The sequence below is a fragment of the Hemiscyllium ocellatum genome, unplaced genomic scaffold (assembly GCF_020745735.1).
Source record: "Hemiscyllium ocellatum isolate sHemOce1 unplaced genomic scaffold, sHemOce1.pat.X.cur. scaffold_296_pat_ctg1, whole genome shotgun sequence".
Lineage (NCBI taxonomy): Eukaryota > Metazoa > Chordata > Chondrichthyes > Orectolobiformes > Hemiscylliidae > Hemiscyllium > Hemiscyllium ocellatum.
The window spans coordinates 20079-35387 of record NW_026868264.1 but is presented as its reverse complement, the minus strand read 5'-3'; the positions used below and the strand labels follow the sequence as shown (position 1 = coordinate 35387).

Sequence of the window (15309 nt, the reverse complement as noted above, 5' to 3'; positions counted from 1 at the left end):
AATTAGATAGATATGAAGTTTTCCATTTTGGTGAAACAAACCAGGGTGGGACTTGTACAGTTAATGTTCGGGCCCTGGGTAGTGTTGTCAGTCAGTGACCCAGGGATGCAGGTACACAGTTCTTTGAATGTGGTGTCACAGGGAGGCAGGCTGGTGAAGCAGGCGTTTGGGATGTCTACCTTCATTGCGCAGAGCATTAAGAGTAAGAGTTGGGACGTCATGTTGTATCTGTACAAGACATTAATCAGGCCACTATAAAAGCATCGTTGATCAGTGGGAATAACACATCTGATTCACTGACCTCCTTTAGGGAAGGACATCAAATATTCTAACCTGGTCTGGCTAACATTGGACTCCAGACCCACAGCAATATGGCTGACTCTGAGCTGCCCTCTGGGTAATTAGCAGTGGGGTCAAAGAACGTTGTTCCAGGCAGTGACACTCACATTCCATGAATGAATAAATAAAAATATCTATGTCCCTCCCTATCTCTGCAAACCCCTCCAGCTGCAGCAATTCAGACTGGCTTTGTAACACCCTGACCACTCTCTGTAACACTCTCACCATCTCCAGCACCTTCACCTCTCCCTGTTCGTATCGTGTCAATGTTCCCCTTCCCACAGCCCTCCTCCTGCGAGCAGACCCTTTGCAATCCATTAACATTTACTCCTAAAACACTCCTCACTTCAGGATTTGAAGTACTTTTTGGTGATCTTCTCAGCCTCATAATCTAGTATGATCCATTTTGTCCTGAGTGAGGGATCAGTGGGAATTTCTTGCTGAGGTTTTTACTGTTTCAATTGAATGTCCTTTTGTTGAGTGTTTTGCATTGTCCCTTCAAATGTTTTCCACTATTCATTTACAGGCACATATTTCAGTCTGTTTAGCTTGTTTACCTTGGTCAGTTCTCCTCTCAAACTCATGTCATTGGCTATTTTTGTTTCTAGTTGTAGCTTGTCCTTTTCGTGATTCACTTTAAAACTTTATATTTCTTTAAACTGCACTTTATCACAATTTCCTGAAGGATCTCTGCAGGTGACATTACTCATTCACTAAGTTTCATTACATGGTCGCTCTGCGATAGTTATGTCCCTTAACAGTTGCACAATGTGTTTTTCAAAGAAACACTGAAAAGAAAATAACCGTACTCCTCTTCCAATGTCAATGTTGTCAGTGTGATTGTCCCAGATTATACAAATATTGAAGATTTCCAAAATGATCACAATGCCTTTGTTAAAAAATTCCAATGATTTCCTGTTTAATGCAGTGATGAGCAACGAAATACTGTTTGGTGGCTAAAACTGTTCTGCTGCTTGTGTCCTCTGCAAGTAGTAGCCAGAATTTACATTCAGACTGACTCTACTTCATGATCTGATGCCAAATGCTTTCTCTGTAATGCCTTTGTTATCCATTATTGTTAACGTTGCCCATTTTGCCTGAGTTTTCACGAGATTACGAACCACTGAATATTTTTGTTCACCCTTTATCCATGTCTCCCTGGTGTCTAAATCTCTTCTATCTCTGTGTCACTAATCCATCGACCTTATTGCAGTAACGTTGTCCATTAAAAAAAACATGATATACTGTCTTCCACAATTTTCTGTCACAAATCTATTTGCTGATGTACAATTTTAGTAAAACTCTGTCCCATCCTGTTCCTTTCTGCTTGTCTTCAGCCACATTCCCATACTGCTCCCATACTTCAACTTTTCCCTTTGTATTTGGAAAGCTCCTTTCACCTGCATCCTCTCTGTCAGTTTAATGCCCTGTCCATAAACCTACCGATATGACTGGCTAGGACACAGGTCCCAGCACAGTTCCAGGGGGACCATCCTAATAGTTTTTTTTATAAATCAGCTGTGGGATGTGGGTTTCTCTGGCTGACCAGCCTTTCTTGCCCAACCCTAGAAGCCCTTGAACTGAGTAACTTGCTCGGCCATTTCAGAGGGTCAGTGAGAGGCAAACACTTTGCTGTGGGTATGTCGTGCAGACCACGTCAGGATGGGCAGATGTCCTTCTCGAAAGGACAAGGGATTGGGTTTGTTATACATCAGTAATGGTTTCATACTTAATTGTGGATTGTTAATAATTAATTTTCAAATTATTGATTTCAAATGTCTCCTTTTCAGATGGTGGGATTCAATCCTGCCTCCCCTGAACATTAGCTGAGGTTTTGGATACATTCTCTCACAGTAATACCACTAGGCCATCACTTCACCTTCTCACTGGGTGCTCATTCCTAAGCACTGATACAAGGGCATCATGAAGCTAAACCCATTCTTCCAACATGGCTGTGTGATCCTGGCATCTTCCAGCAATCTGGGACTATTACTTCATATCGCTCCATTTTCCAGATCTCTGTGGGACTTCGTGCCATTCTCCATGTGTAACCCTCACTGCATCTGTTTAATTTCCCATTCTGTCCATTTCTCTGTCTCCTGTAGATACTCAGGAAAGTCCTGCCTCAATAGCCTTCCCAGCTGCTGGGTGGATCGTCCATCACCACATTGCACGCAGTTGGTCTGCCAGAGAGAGACAAAGGGCAGGGAGATCTGGAGCCTTCAATAAATCCTGTAGCGAGGTAATGTCACCCACAGTGCACAGAGCAAAGAACAATGAGAGGACTCCAAACATCTGTTAACACAACATGACATAGACACAGTGTTGGAGGGGAGCACAGTACACACACACACACACCACTCCCAGGCTCAATCACCGCCCCAACATAAGTTCTGATATATTAAAACTCACTACTCTGCAACAGTGTATCTATGGCATGTCTTGTGGTCCAGTGTCTTCAATAATTTTTAATTCCTGTAGCAGATCCTATCTCTGTAACCTCCTCTCTTCCCAATAGCCCCTCCACATATTTGAAATGCATTTGAAAAGCCCTTCATCGGGAACAGAGGCAGGGTGCCTGCAGAGTGGGGAGATAAATGAGAGGGTGTTACAATAGGTGAATGGGGTGCAGAAGAAGGTGATAGGTCAGAGTGGAGGATGGGGGAAGGTAGCAATGAGTACAGTGGGTGAATGGGGTTGGGGATGGGGGTGATAGGTCAGAGATGAGGATGGAGTGGATAGGTGGGAAGGGAAATAAGCCATTAGGACAGGTCATGAGGGCGGTGCTGAGCTGGAAGGCTGGAGGTGGGGTGAGATGGGGAAGGGGAAATCAGGAAACTGGTGAAGTCCATATTGATGCCCTGGGGTTGAAGTGTTCCGTGGCGGAAGGTGAAGCGTTCTTCCTCCAGGCGTTGGGTGGTGAGGGAGCGGCGGTGAAGGAGGCACAGGACCTGCATGTCCTCGGAGAGTGGGAGGGGGAGTTGAAATGTTGAGCCACAGGGTGGTGGGGTTGATTGGAATGGGTGTACCAGAGATGTTCCCTAAAGCGCTCTGCTAGGAGGTGTCCAGTCTCCCCAATGTAGAGGAGACTGCATCGGGAGCAGCGGATACAATAAATGATATTGGTGGATGTGCAGGTAAAACTTTGATGGATGTGGAAGGCTCCTTTTGGGGCCTTGGAAAGAGGTGAGAGAGGAAGTGTGGGCACAGGTTTTACAGTTCCTGCGGTGGCAGGAGAAGGTACCAGGAAGGAAGGGTGGGTTTTGGGGGGCGTGAAACTAACCACGTAGTCAATGAGGGAATGGTCTTTGCATAAAGTGGAGAGGGTTGGGGAGGGAAATATATCACTGGTGGTGGGGTCCGTTTGGAGGTGGTGGAAATGGCGGCGGAGGATTTGGTTTATGTGAAGGTAGGTAGGGTGAAAGGTGAGCACCAGGGGCATTCTGTCCTTGTTACGGTTGGAGGGATGGGGTTTGAAGGCGGAGGTGCGGGATGTGGACGAGATGCATTGGAGGGCATCTTTTACCATGTGGGAAGGGAAATTCCGATCTGTAAAGAAGGAGGCTATCTGGTGTGTTCTGTGGTGGAACTGGCCCACATGGGAGCAGGTACGGCGGAGATGGAGGAATTGGGAATAGGGGTTGGGAATTTTGCAGGCGGTGGGGTGGGAAGATATGTAATCTAGGCATCTGTGGGAGTCGGTAGGTTTGTAAAAAATGTCGGTGTCAAGTCAGTTGTCATAAGGGGATGGAGAGTGCCAGGAAGGGGAGGGAGGTATCAGAGATGGTCCAGGTAAATTTAAGGTCAGGGTGGAATGTATTGGTGAAGTTGATGAATTGCTCAACCTCCTCGCGGGAGCACGAGGTGGCGCCAATGCAGTCATCAAAGTTGCGGAGGAAGACGTGGGAAATGGTGCCATTGTAACTCCAGGAGACGGACTGTTCTACGTAGCCAACAAAGAGACAGGCATAGCTGGGGCCCATGCGGGTGCCCATGGTTACCCCTTTGGTCTGGAGGAAGTGGGAGGATTTGAAGGAAACATTGTTAAGGGTGAGGACCAGTTCAGCCAAACGAATGAGAGTATCGGTGGAAGGGTACGGTTGTGGACTTCGGGAGATGAAGAAACGGAGGGCTTTGGAGGTCCTGGTCATGGTGGATGGAGATGTAGAGGGATTGGATATCCACTGTGAAGATGAGGCGTTGGGGGCCAGGGAAACGGAAGTCTTGGAGGAGTGGAGGGTGTGGGTGGTGTCGCGAACGAATATGGACAGTTCCTGGACTGGAGGATAGGACAATGTCGAGGTAGGTAGACATGAGTTCGGTCGGGTAGGAGCATGCTGAGACAATGGGTCGGCCAGGGTGGTCAGGCTTGTGGATCGTGGGAAGGAGGTCGAACCGGGCAGTGGGGGATCCCGGACAATCAGGTTGGAAGCTGTGGGTGGGAGATCTCCTCCTGAGGTGATGAGGTTCTGTATGCTCTGGGAGATGACGGTTTGGTAATGGGAGGTGGGTCATGGTAAAGGGGGTGGTCGGAGGAGGTGTCTTTGAGTTGGCATCATGGCTTCAGTGGTGTAGAGGTCAGTGCGCCAGACTCCCACTGCACCCCCTTTATCTGCTGGTTTGATGGTTAGGTCGGGATTGGAGCGGAGGGAGTGGAGGGCTGCACGTTGTGAGGGTGAGAGGTTGGAGTGGATGAGGGGGTAGATAGGTTGAGGCGGTTAATGTCTCGGTGAAAGTTGGAAATGAAGAGATCGAAGGCAGGTAATAAGCCAGCTTGGGGTGTCCAGGTGGATGGAGTGTGTTGGAGGCCGGAAAAGGGGTTCTCAGAAAATAGGCGGGAGTTTTCATTATCAAAATAAGCTCTGAGGCGGAGGCGGTGGGAGAAGTGTTCGATGTCACGGCGTATATTAAATTAATTGATGTTTGGACGGAGGGGAATAAAGGTGAGGCCTTTGCTGAGGACTGATCATTCGTCATCAGTGAGGGGGAGGTCGGGGGGGATGGTGAAAACTTGGCAGGACTGGGAGCTGGGACCAGGCGTAGGTGTGGAGCTGGGGGAGGGGACGGAGCCTGTAACTGGAGTGGTTGTTGTGTTAGGGGGGATGGGGATGGAGTCATGAGCAGGGGTGTTGCTCCTTTCAGGGTTCTCGGGGCAGGGATGGTGACAGTGGGACCTGGGGGTGGTGTCAGCAGAATGCAGGTGAGTGGTGTTGGTGGGGACAGAAGTGTTGGCAAACACGGCAGTGGGGGGGGCGCGGAAGTCATTGAGTGTGTGACATCAGCGATGATGTGAGGGGCGGAAGTAATGTCACTTATGGTGTATGAGGAATGCTGAGGGGCGGAAATGGCATTTACTTTATTTTAACCAATAATTTCCTGTCACAAATCTGTTTGATAATGTCGTATTTTAATTAAACTCCGTCCTTTACTGTTTCTTTCTTTTGGTCTTCATCCACATCTCCATGGTGTTCCAATATTTCAACCTTTCTCTTTGGTCTTGGGAATTTCCATTCACCTCAGACCTGTCCCCCTCCTCATCTGTGTCCGTTTATAGCACACTGCATAATCCTGGTACCAGAGGAGCCTATCCCAATAAAATAGCTCTGTCCTCCCTGAGTACTGGGAGCAGTGCTCACTGGTCAGAACCACTTCTAATGATACCATTGTGTGATCCTGACACCTTCCAGCACTCTGCTGATATCACTCAGCCTCTCTCCATGTGATATCCCTCACTGTGTGGGTCTAATTGCTGCCTCGGTCAGCGCCTCTCACTCTTGCAGCTACTCCAGATCCTGAGCCAACAGCATTCCCCACTCCAGAGGGAAGCAACTGCACAGTCCATAGATGCAGACTGGGATTTTCCAGATCTCTGTGGGACTCAGTGACATTCTCCATGGGTAACCTTCATTGCATTAGTCTAATTTCCCATTCTGTCTACTTCTCTGTCTCCTGTAGGTATTCCTGATGTCCCTGACTCAACAGAATTCCCAATTCCTGTCTCGTCCATCACCACATTGAAGACGGTTGGTCAGCCAGAGAGAGATGGAGAGTGAGATCTGGATCCTTCAGTAAATCCTGCAGCCGGTAAGATCACTCACAGTAAACAGTACAGGGAGGGGTTCATGGGCATTAATTCAGTCCCTGAGGGCATGATGTAGGAACAATGCTGGGCAAGGAACATGAGAAAAATCTCAGGCTTCATTATCACCACCTTCTCTGTAAATTCATCTGTTCCACAGAACCCTCCCTATGTCTGTCATTTTCTCCACTATCTGTTTCATTGATACCACTTCCCCTATCTCTATCAGCCCCTACAATCCTGCTTATCCCTGTAAGCTCCTCATATCAGTAAAACTCTCCAAGTTTCTGCCTTTGCCTTTAATCCTTGGTTCTGTCACATCTCTCCTTAACTGAAGAAAAACAACTCCTCAGTTCCTTAAGCCATCCCTGTCAGTGTAGTCCTTTCCAGACCTGAAAAACCTCCCTGTCTTTGTGACTTTTTTGAACTCCTACTGCTTTCATGATCTCAGTAACCTTCCCCGTCATGACAACAAAAAAGCTCTGTACCTTAGTAACCTCCTCCAGCTGTTAGACTCCTCCTTATCTCTGGGCACAAAGCAGAGTGACCCTGCTTCTCTCATAAATTAGTTTCTGCATTTCTAATGATGACTATGAGCTCTTCCTGTCTCTGAAACGCACTCAGTCTCTGTAAACTCTGCTGGTCCCAATTGATGTAATTTCCTTCAGTAACTACAAACCTTTATACCTTTAATCTCCTCCAGACGCAACCATACAGTTTATTTCTATAACCCCCATGAGTGATACAGTCATAGACACGTACGGCATGGAAACAGACCCTTCGGTCCAACCCGTCCATGCCGACCAGTTATCCCAACCCAGTCTAGTCGCACCTGCCAGCACCCGGCCCATATCCCTCCAAACCCTTCTAATCATATACCCATCCAAATGCCTCTTAAATGTTGCAATTGTACCAGCCTCCACCACATCCTCTGGCAGCTCGTTCCATATCTCTGTGTGAAAAAGCTGCCCCTTAGGTCTCTTTTATATCTTTGCCCTCTTACACTAAACCTATGCTTTCGAGTTCTTGTCTCCCTGACCCCAGGGAAAAGACTTTGTCTATTTATCCTATCCTATCCATGCCCTCATAATTTTGTAACCCTCTGTAAGGTCACCCCTCAGCCTCCGATGCTCCAGGGAAAACCACCCCAGCCTGTTCAGCCTCTCCCTGTAGCTCAAATCCTCCAACCCTGGCAACATCCTTATAAATCTTTTCTGAACCCTTTCAAATTTCACAACAATTCTTCCGATAGGAAGGAGACTGGAATTGCATAAAATATGCCAACAGTGCCCTAACCAATGTCCTGTACAGCCGCAATATGACCTTCCATCTCCTGTACTGAATACTCTGACCAATAAAGAAAAGCATACCAAATGCCACCTTCACTATCCTATTTACCTGCGACTCTACTTTCAAGGAGCTATGAACCTGCACTCCAAGGTCTCTTTGGTCAGCAACACTCCGTAGGACCTTACCATTACGTGAATAAGTCCTGCTCAAACTTGGTTTCCCAAAATGCAGCACATGCATTTATCTGAATTGAACTCCATCTGCCAGTTAGCCCATTGTCCCGTCTGGTCCAGATCCTGTTGTAACCCTCTTCGCTGAACACTAGACCTCCAATTTTGGTGTCATTTGCAAACTTACTAACTGTACCTCTTATGCTCGCATCCAAATCATTTATGTAAATGACAAAAGTAGAGGACCCAGCACCAACCCTTGTGGCACTCCACTGGTCACAGGCCTCCAGTCCTAAAAACAACCCCCACCACCACTCTCTGTCTTCTACCTTCGAGCCAGTTCTGTATCCAAATGGCTAGTTTTCCCTGTATTCCAGGAGATCTAACCTTGCTAATCAGTCTCCCATAGGGAACCTTGTTGAATGCCTCACTGAAGTCTACATAGATCACATCTATCACTCTGCCCTCCTCAATATTCTTTGTTACTTCTTCAAAAAACTCAATCAAGTTTATGAGACATGATTTCCCATACTGAAAATGTGTTGCTGGTTAAAGCGCAGCAGGTCAGGCAGCATCCAAGGAACAGGAAATTTGACGTTTCGGGCACAAGCCCTTCATCAGGAATTCCGGATTCTAGATGATTTCCCACGCACAAAGCCAAGCCAGTCCTTGCCTTTGCAAATACATGTGCATCTTGTCCCTCAGGATTCCCTCCAACAACTTGCCCACCACTGAGTTCAGGCTCACTGGTCTATAGTTCCCTGGCTTGTCCTTACCACCCTTGTTAAACAGTGGCACCACGTTTGCCAACCTCCAGTCTTCCGGCACCTCACCTGTGATTATCGAGGATACAGATATTTCAGCAAGAGGCCCAGCAATCACTTCTCTAGCTTCTCACAGATTTCTCGGGTACACCTGATCAGGTCCTGGGGATTTAATCACCTTTAACCGTTTGTAGACATCCAGCACTTCCTCCTCTGTAATCTGGACATTTTGAAAGATGTCACCATCGATTTCCGTATAGTCTATATCTTCCATATCCTTTTCTACAGTAAATACTGATGCAAAATATTCATTTAATATCTCTGCCATTTTCTTTGGCTCCACACAAGGGTAGCCTTGCTGATCTTTGTGGGGCCCTATCCTCTCCCTAGTTACCCTTTTTTCCTTAATATATTTGTTAAAACCCTTTGCATTCTCCTTAATTCTATTTGTCAGATCTATCTCATGTACGCATTTTGCCCTCCTGATTTCCCTCTTAAGTATACTCCTACTTCCTTTATACTCTTCTAAGGATTCCCTCGAACTTTCCTGTCTATGCCTGACATGTGCTTCCTTCTTTTTCTGAACCAAACGCTCAATTGTTCAGTCATCCAGAATTCCCTATACCTACCAGCCTTCCCTTTCACCCTGATAGGAATATACTTTCTCTGGATTCTTGTTATCTCATTTCTGAAGGCTTCCCATTTTCCAGCCGTCCTTTTAGCTGTGAACATCTGCCTCCAATCAGCTTTCAAACGTTCTTGCCTAATACCGTCAAAATTGGCCTTTCTCCAATTTAGAACATCAACTTTTAGATCTGGTCTATCCTTTTCCATCACTATTTTAAAACAAATAGAATTATGTCGCTGGCCCCAAAGTGTTCCCCCACTGACACCTCAGTCACCTGCCCTGCCTTATTTCCTACGAGTAGGTCAGGTTTTGCACCCACTCTAGTAGGTACATCCACATACTGAATCAGAAAATTGTCTTGTACACACTTAAGAAATTCATCTCCATCTAAACCTTTAACACTATGGCAGTCACTGTCAATGTTTGGAAAGTTAAAATCCCCTACCATAACTACCCTATTATTCTTACAGATAGCTGAGATCTCCTTACAAGTTTGTTTCTCAATTTCCCTCTGACTATTGGGGGATCTATAATACAATCCTAATAAGGTGATCATCCCTTTCTTATTTCTCCGTTCCACCCAAATAACCTCCCTGGATGTATTTCTGGGAATATCCTCCCTCAGCAGGGCTGTAATGCTATCCCTTATCAAAAATGCCACTCCCCCTCCTCTCTTGCCTCCCTTTCTATCCTTCCTGTAGCATTTGTATCCTGAAACATTAAGCTGCCAGTCCTACCCATCCCTGAGGTATGTTTCTGTAATTGCTATGATATCCCAGTCCCACGTTCCTAACCATGTCCTGAGTTCATCTGCCTTCCCTGTTAGGCTCGTTGCATTGAAATAAATGCAGTTTAATTTATTCGCTCTACCTAGTCCCTGCCAGTCCTGACTGTTTGACTCACTTCTGTTCTCAGCCGTACCTGTCTCAGATCCAGCTCCCTAAATCCTCCCTGTGATTGTTACCACGTCCCATCCCTGCATTCCTCCAAATCCCTGTAAAGTCCTCCAATTCCTAAAACCCGCCCTGTATCTGTCACCTGTCCCAACTTCCACAACCCTCCCTATCTCTGTAAGATACCACCCCCGTCCCAGTTACTACAGCCCGCTGTATCACTAAATGCCATCGTCACTATAATATCAGAGTACGTGTGAAAGCAGGAACACTGTACTGGGTTAGATTATCAGCCCTGATCATATTGAATGGTGGGACCGACTCTGTGTTCAAATGGTCGATACATGCTCTTCTTTCCTGTGCTTCTCTATAAACTTACTATCTATATCACCTCCTTCAGTACCCACAGCCCTCCCTATCTCCATACACTCCTTCAGTCCCCACGACTCTTCCTATCCATGTAACCTGAATCCTTCCCCACAAACCTCCCTAACTCCATAAACTCCAAAAGGCCCTACGACCCTCCCAATCTCCATAATCTCATCCATTTCTGACGACCCTCCCATTCAGAGTAACCTCCTTCAATTCCCATGATCCTCCTGATCTGTGCAACTTCCTTCTGGCCCAACAGCCATGCAGATCTCTTTGTCCCCTTTCAGGCCCCACAGCACTCCCTATCTCCATGATGTTCTTCAGTCACCACTGCACACACTATCTCCATAACCTCATACAGTCCCCACATCACTCCCTATTTTCATAATGTCCTTCAGTCCCCATGACCTTCCTTATTTCCAAAACATCTATTACCTGGTGAACCTGTAAGCTCCCTTTTTCAGTTTGTTAAACACGAACCCCCATAACCCTTTTTGCTGCCAGTCTGAAACCAAACAGTGTTAGCCTGACAGTAGGTCGGGAGCTAAAATATGTTTGAAAGGATATGTCAGTGAACAATAACTGGACCCCCAGAAACACTTATAATAAAAAGAGAATGTGGCTTTAAGCCTGTAGGATTGTATTTTTATTGGCGTGAGTATAAATGGCAGAGTAGATACGGGTGTAGGGGTCGTTGTACCGAGGATACGGTTTATTTGAATTTTCAGAAACCTTTACACAAGTTTCAATAAAGGCTAAAGAGTAACTTGGTAGAAAATAGGGCACCTTACCTTGAGGTGGTTGAGGTATTAGACAAAATAGTGATGTCAGTATTTAGTGTGGAGAAAGACATGGAATCTCGGGAACTTGAGGAAATGAATAGTGATGTCTTGGAAAGAATCCTCAACAGAGAAGAGAAAGTGCTGGAATCTTAAAGCAAATAAAGGTAGATCAATCCTCAATAGCTCATTCAGTCTATCCTTGAATATTCATGGGAAGCTAGGGAAGAGATTGTGGTGTCCCTAACAGAGATATTTATATTATCAATAGACACAATGAGTTACCGGAAGAGTGGAGGGTGCCTAATGCTATTCCATCACTTTAGGTCTGCAGGGAAAAACCAGAGAATAACAGCCCAGTGAGCCAGTGCTAGCTAAGTTGTTGGAGGAGATTAGGAGAGAAAGGAGCGACATATATTTGCAAAGGCAAGGGCTGATTAGAGATACTCAGCATGGCGTTGTGAGTGGGAAACCGTATTTCACAACTGGATTGACTCTTCGAGGAGGTGGCCAAGAGATAGATGAAGGCAGAGCAGTCAGCGTTGTCTACGTGGACTTCAGCAAAGCATTTGACAAGGTTCCAAGGGATGTAGCACATCTCGTCAAGATGAAGAATGAAGCTAAACCGAAGTTTGAGGAACGAAGGATCAGAAGCAGGGCTCTAGAGAGTTACATGGGCCAGCACGGTGGCTTAGTCGTTAGCACTGCTGCCTCATAGCACCAGGGACGCGATTACAATTCCAGCCCCGGGCGACTGTCTGTGTGGAGTTTGCACATTCTCCCCATGTCTGTGTGGGTGTCCAACAGGTGCTCCGGTTTCCACCCACAGCCCAAAGATGTGCAGGTTAGGTGAATCAGCCATGCGTTATTCAAGAAAGGGAATAGAGATAATCCTGGGAACTACAGACCTGTCAGTCTTCTGTCTGTGATGTGCAGATTATTGGAGACTCTGAGATACAGGATTTATGATTCCTTGGAAAACCATAGTTTGATTAGAGAAAGTCAGCATTTGTAAGGGACAGGTCATGATCACAAATCTTATTGCATCCTTTGAGAATGTGACAAAACACATGTATGGCTCATTGAGAAAGAACAATGCATGGGATATATGGAAACCTGTCTGTCTGGATACAGAATTCCTGGCCCATAGAAGACAGAGGGTGATGCATTCAGCCTGGAGCTCGGTGACCAGTGGTTTTCTGCACGGAGAGGTTACAGGACGTCTGCTTTTGGTAATTTTATGAATGACTTGGATGTGTGAGTGGAAGATTGGGTTAGTAAGTTTCTCAATGACATGAAGGTTGGTGGAGTGGTGAATAGTGTGGATGTCTATTGGAGATTGCAATGGGACATTGACAGGATGTAGAGCTGGGCTGAGAAGTGGCAGATGAAGTCAAATCTGGAAAAGTGTGAAGTGGTGTATTTTGGAAGGTGAGACTTGAATGCAGAATACAGGGATAAAGGCAGAATACTGGATAGTGTGGAGGAACAGATCAATCTTGGGTTTCATGACCAGAGATCCATCAAATTTGCCACCAAGCTGAGAGTGTTGTTAAGAAAGAATATGTTGTATCGGCTTTCATTAGCTGGGGGATTGAGTTTTAAAGCCATGCGGTTATGCTGCAGCTCTATACAGCCTTGTTTAGATCCCAATTAGAATATTGTGTTCAGTTTTGATCCCTTCATTACAGGAAGGATGTGGAAGTTTTAGAGAGGGTAAAGAGGAGATTTACCAGGATGCTGCCTGTACTGGAGAGCATGTCTTATGAAGAAAGGTTGAGGGAGCTAAGGCTTTTCTCATAGGAATGAAGAAGAGTGTGCTGTGATTTGATAGAAGTCAACAAGATGGTGTGAGGCAAAGATAGAATGAACAGTGAGAGACCTCTTTATCCCACGACATACATGGTACCAGGGGGCATAATTATAAGGTGATTGGAGGATGTGTAAGGGGAGATTTCAGATGTAGGTCCTTTACACACAGAGTGGTGGGTGGGTAGAATGAGATATTTTAACAGACTCTTGGATAGGCACATGGATGGTAGCAAAATGAAGGGTATGTAGGTTAGTTTGATCTTACCGTCGGGTCAAAGATGGGCATGGCTTCATGGCCGAAGGGTCCTGTGCTGTACTGTTCTGTGTTGTATGTTCTGTTTGGTAAACTGTGTAATAAGCTCAGATCAGTGTAAAAAGGTATAGCATTCAGGAGGAGCTAGTCAATTGGATACAATATTGGGCTTGATGGTAGGAGACAGAGGGTGATGGGAGACATGTTGTTTTTCTGACTGGAGACATGTGACCAGTGCTGTAGTGGGTCCCCTGTTATTTGTCATTTGGATAAATGGTTTGGATGGGAATATTGGTTTTGTGGTAAGTAAGTTTTTTGAGTGACACTGAAATTGTTGGTAAAGTGGACAGTGAAGAAAGTTGTCTATGATACAACAAGATTAACAGTACTGCTGGGATAGTGGGCTGAAGAATAGCAGATGGAGTGTTCCAATGTTGTGAAACAAACCAGGGCGGGACCTGTACAGTTAATGTTCGGGCCCTGGGGAGCGGTGTCAGTCAGAGACCCAGGGATGCAGGTACACAGTTCTTTGTAAGTGGTGTCACAGGTAGACAGGCTGGTGAAGCAGGCGTTTGGGGTGGTTACCTTCTTTGGGCACAGCACTGAGAGTAGGAGTTGGGAGTTGGGATGTCATGTTGTGGCTGTACATAAAAGCATTGTTGACCAGTAGGAAGTACTCATCTGTTTCACTTACATCCTTTAGAGAAGAACATCTGACATTCTAACCTGGTCTGGCCTGCACGGGACACCAGATCCACAGCAATATGGCTGACTCTGTGCTATACTCTGGGTAATTAGCAGTGGGGCAAAGAACGTTAGTCCAATCAGTGACATCCACATCCCATGAATGAATAAATAAAAATACCTATGTCCCTCCCTACCGCTGCAAACCTCTCCAGCTGCAGCAATCTGTACTGGCTTTGTAACACCGTTCAGGCCCTGACCACTCTCTGTAACACTCGCACCACCTCCAGCATCTTCAGCTCTCCCGGTTCCTGTTGTGACATAAAACCTTGACAATTATTCCCTCTTCCATCAGATCTCCTCCTGCGAGCAGATCCTTTGCAATCCCTTTAAAACTTACTCCTAAAATATTCTCTCACTTCAGGACAAAGTACATTTTGGTGATCCTCTAAGCCCGATTATCTAATATGATCCTTTTTACTTGAGTGAGGGACCGATGGGGATTTCTTGCTGAGGATTTGTCTGTTTCAATGGAATGTCCTTTTGTTGAGTGTTTTACACTGCTCCTTCAAATGTTTTCCACTGCTCATTTACAGGCACATATTTCAGTCTGTTTAGCCTGTTTACCTTGGTCAGTTCTCCTCTCCAACTCATGTTATTGGTTATTTTTGTTTCTACTTGTAGCTTGTCCTTTCTGTGAATCATTTTAAAACTTTATCTTTCTTTAAACTGCACTTTATCACAATTTCGCAGAGGATCTCTCCCGGTGACATTACTCATTCACGAAGTTTGATCACGGTCGCTCTGAGATAGTTTTGTCCCTCGCCAGTTGCACAATTTGTTTTTCAAAGAAACAGTGAAAACTAATTCTCTGAACTCCTCTTCCAATATCACTGTTGTCAGTGTGACTGTCCCAGATTATGGGAATATTGATGTTTCCCAAAATTATCACAATATGTTTGTTAAAATAATTCCAAAGAGTTCCTGTTTAATGCAGTGATGAGCCATGAAATGCTGTTCGGTGGCTAAACCTGTTCTGCTGCTTGTAGCTTGGCAGGTAGTAGCCAGAATTTACATTCATACTGACTCTACTTCATGATCTGATGCCAAATGCTTTCTCTGTAATGCCTTTCTTACCCATTATTGTTCGTGTTGCCCACTTTGCCTGCGTTTCCGCAAGGTTGTGATCCATTGAATATTTATGTCCACCTTTTGTTCACCCTGTAACCACATTTCTCTGGTTTCT

General features: G+C 45.7%; 1 long non-coding RNA gene across 1 annotated transcript in view; it reads left to right on the top strand.

Annotated features, from left to right (window-relative positions):
• LOC132812742 (uncharacterized) overlaps positions 1-6374 on the top strand; it is a 30542-nt gene extending 24168 nt beyond the window's left edge. The window contains exons 2-3 of the long non-coding RNA XR_009643772.1: positions 2445-2581; positions 6295-6374. This is a non-coding gene — a long non-coding RNA (uncharacterized LOC132812742). The remainder of the gene's footprint in view (positions 1-2444; positions 2582-6294) is intronic.
• Positions 6375-15309: the final 8935 nt, after the last annotated feature.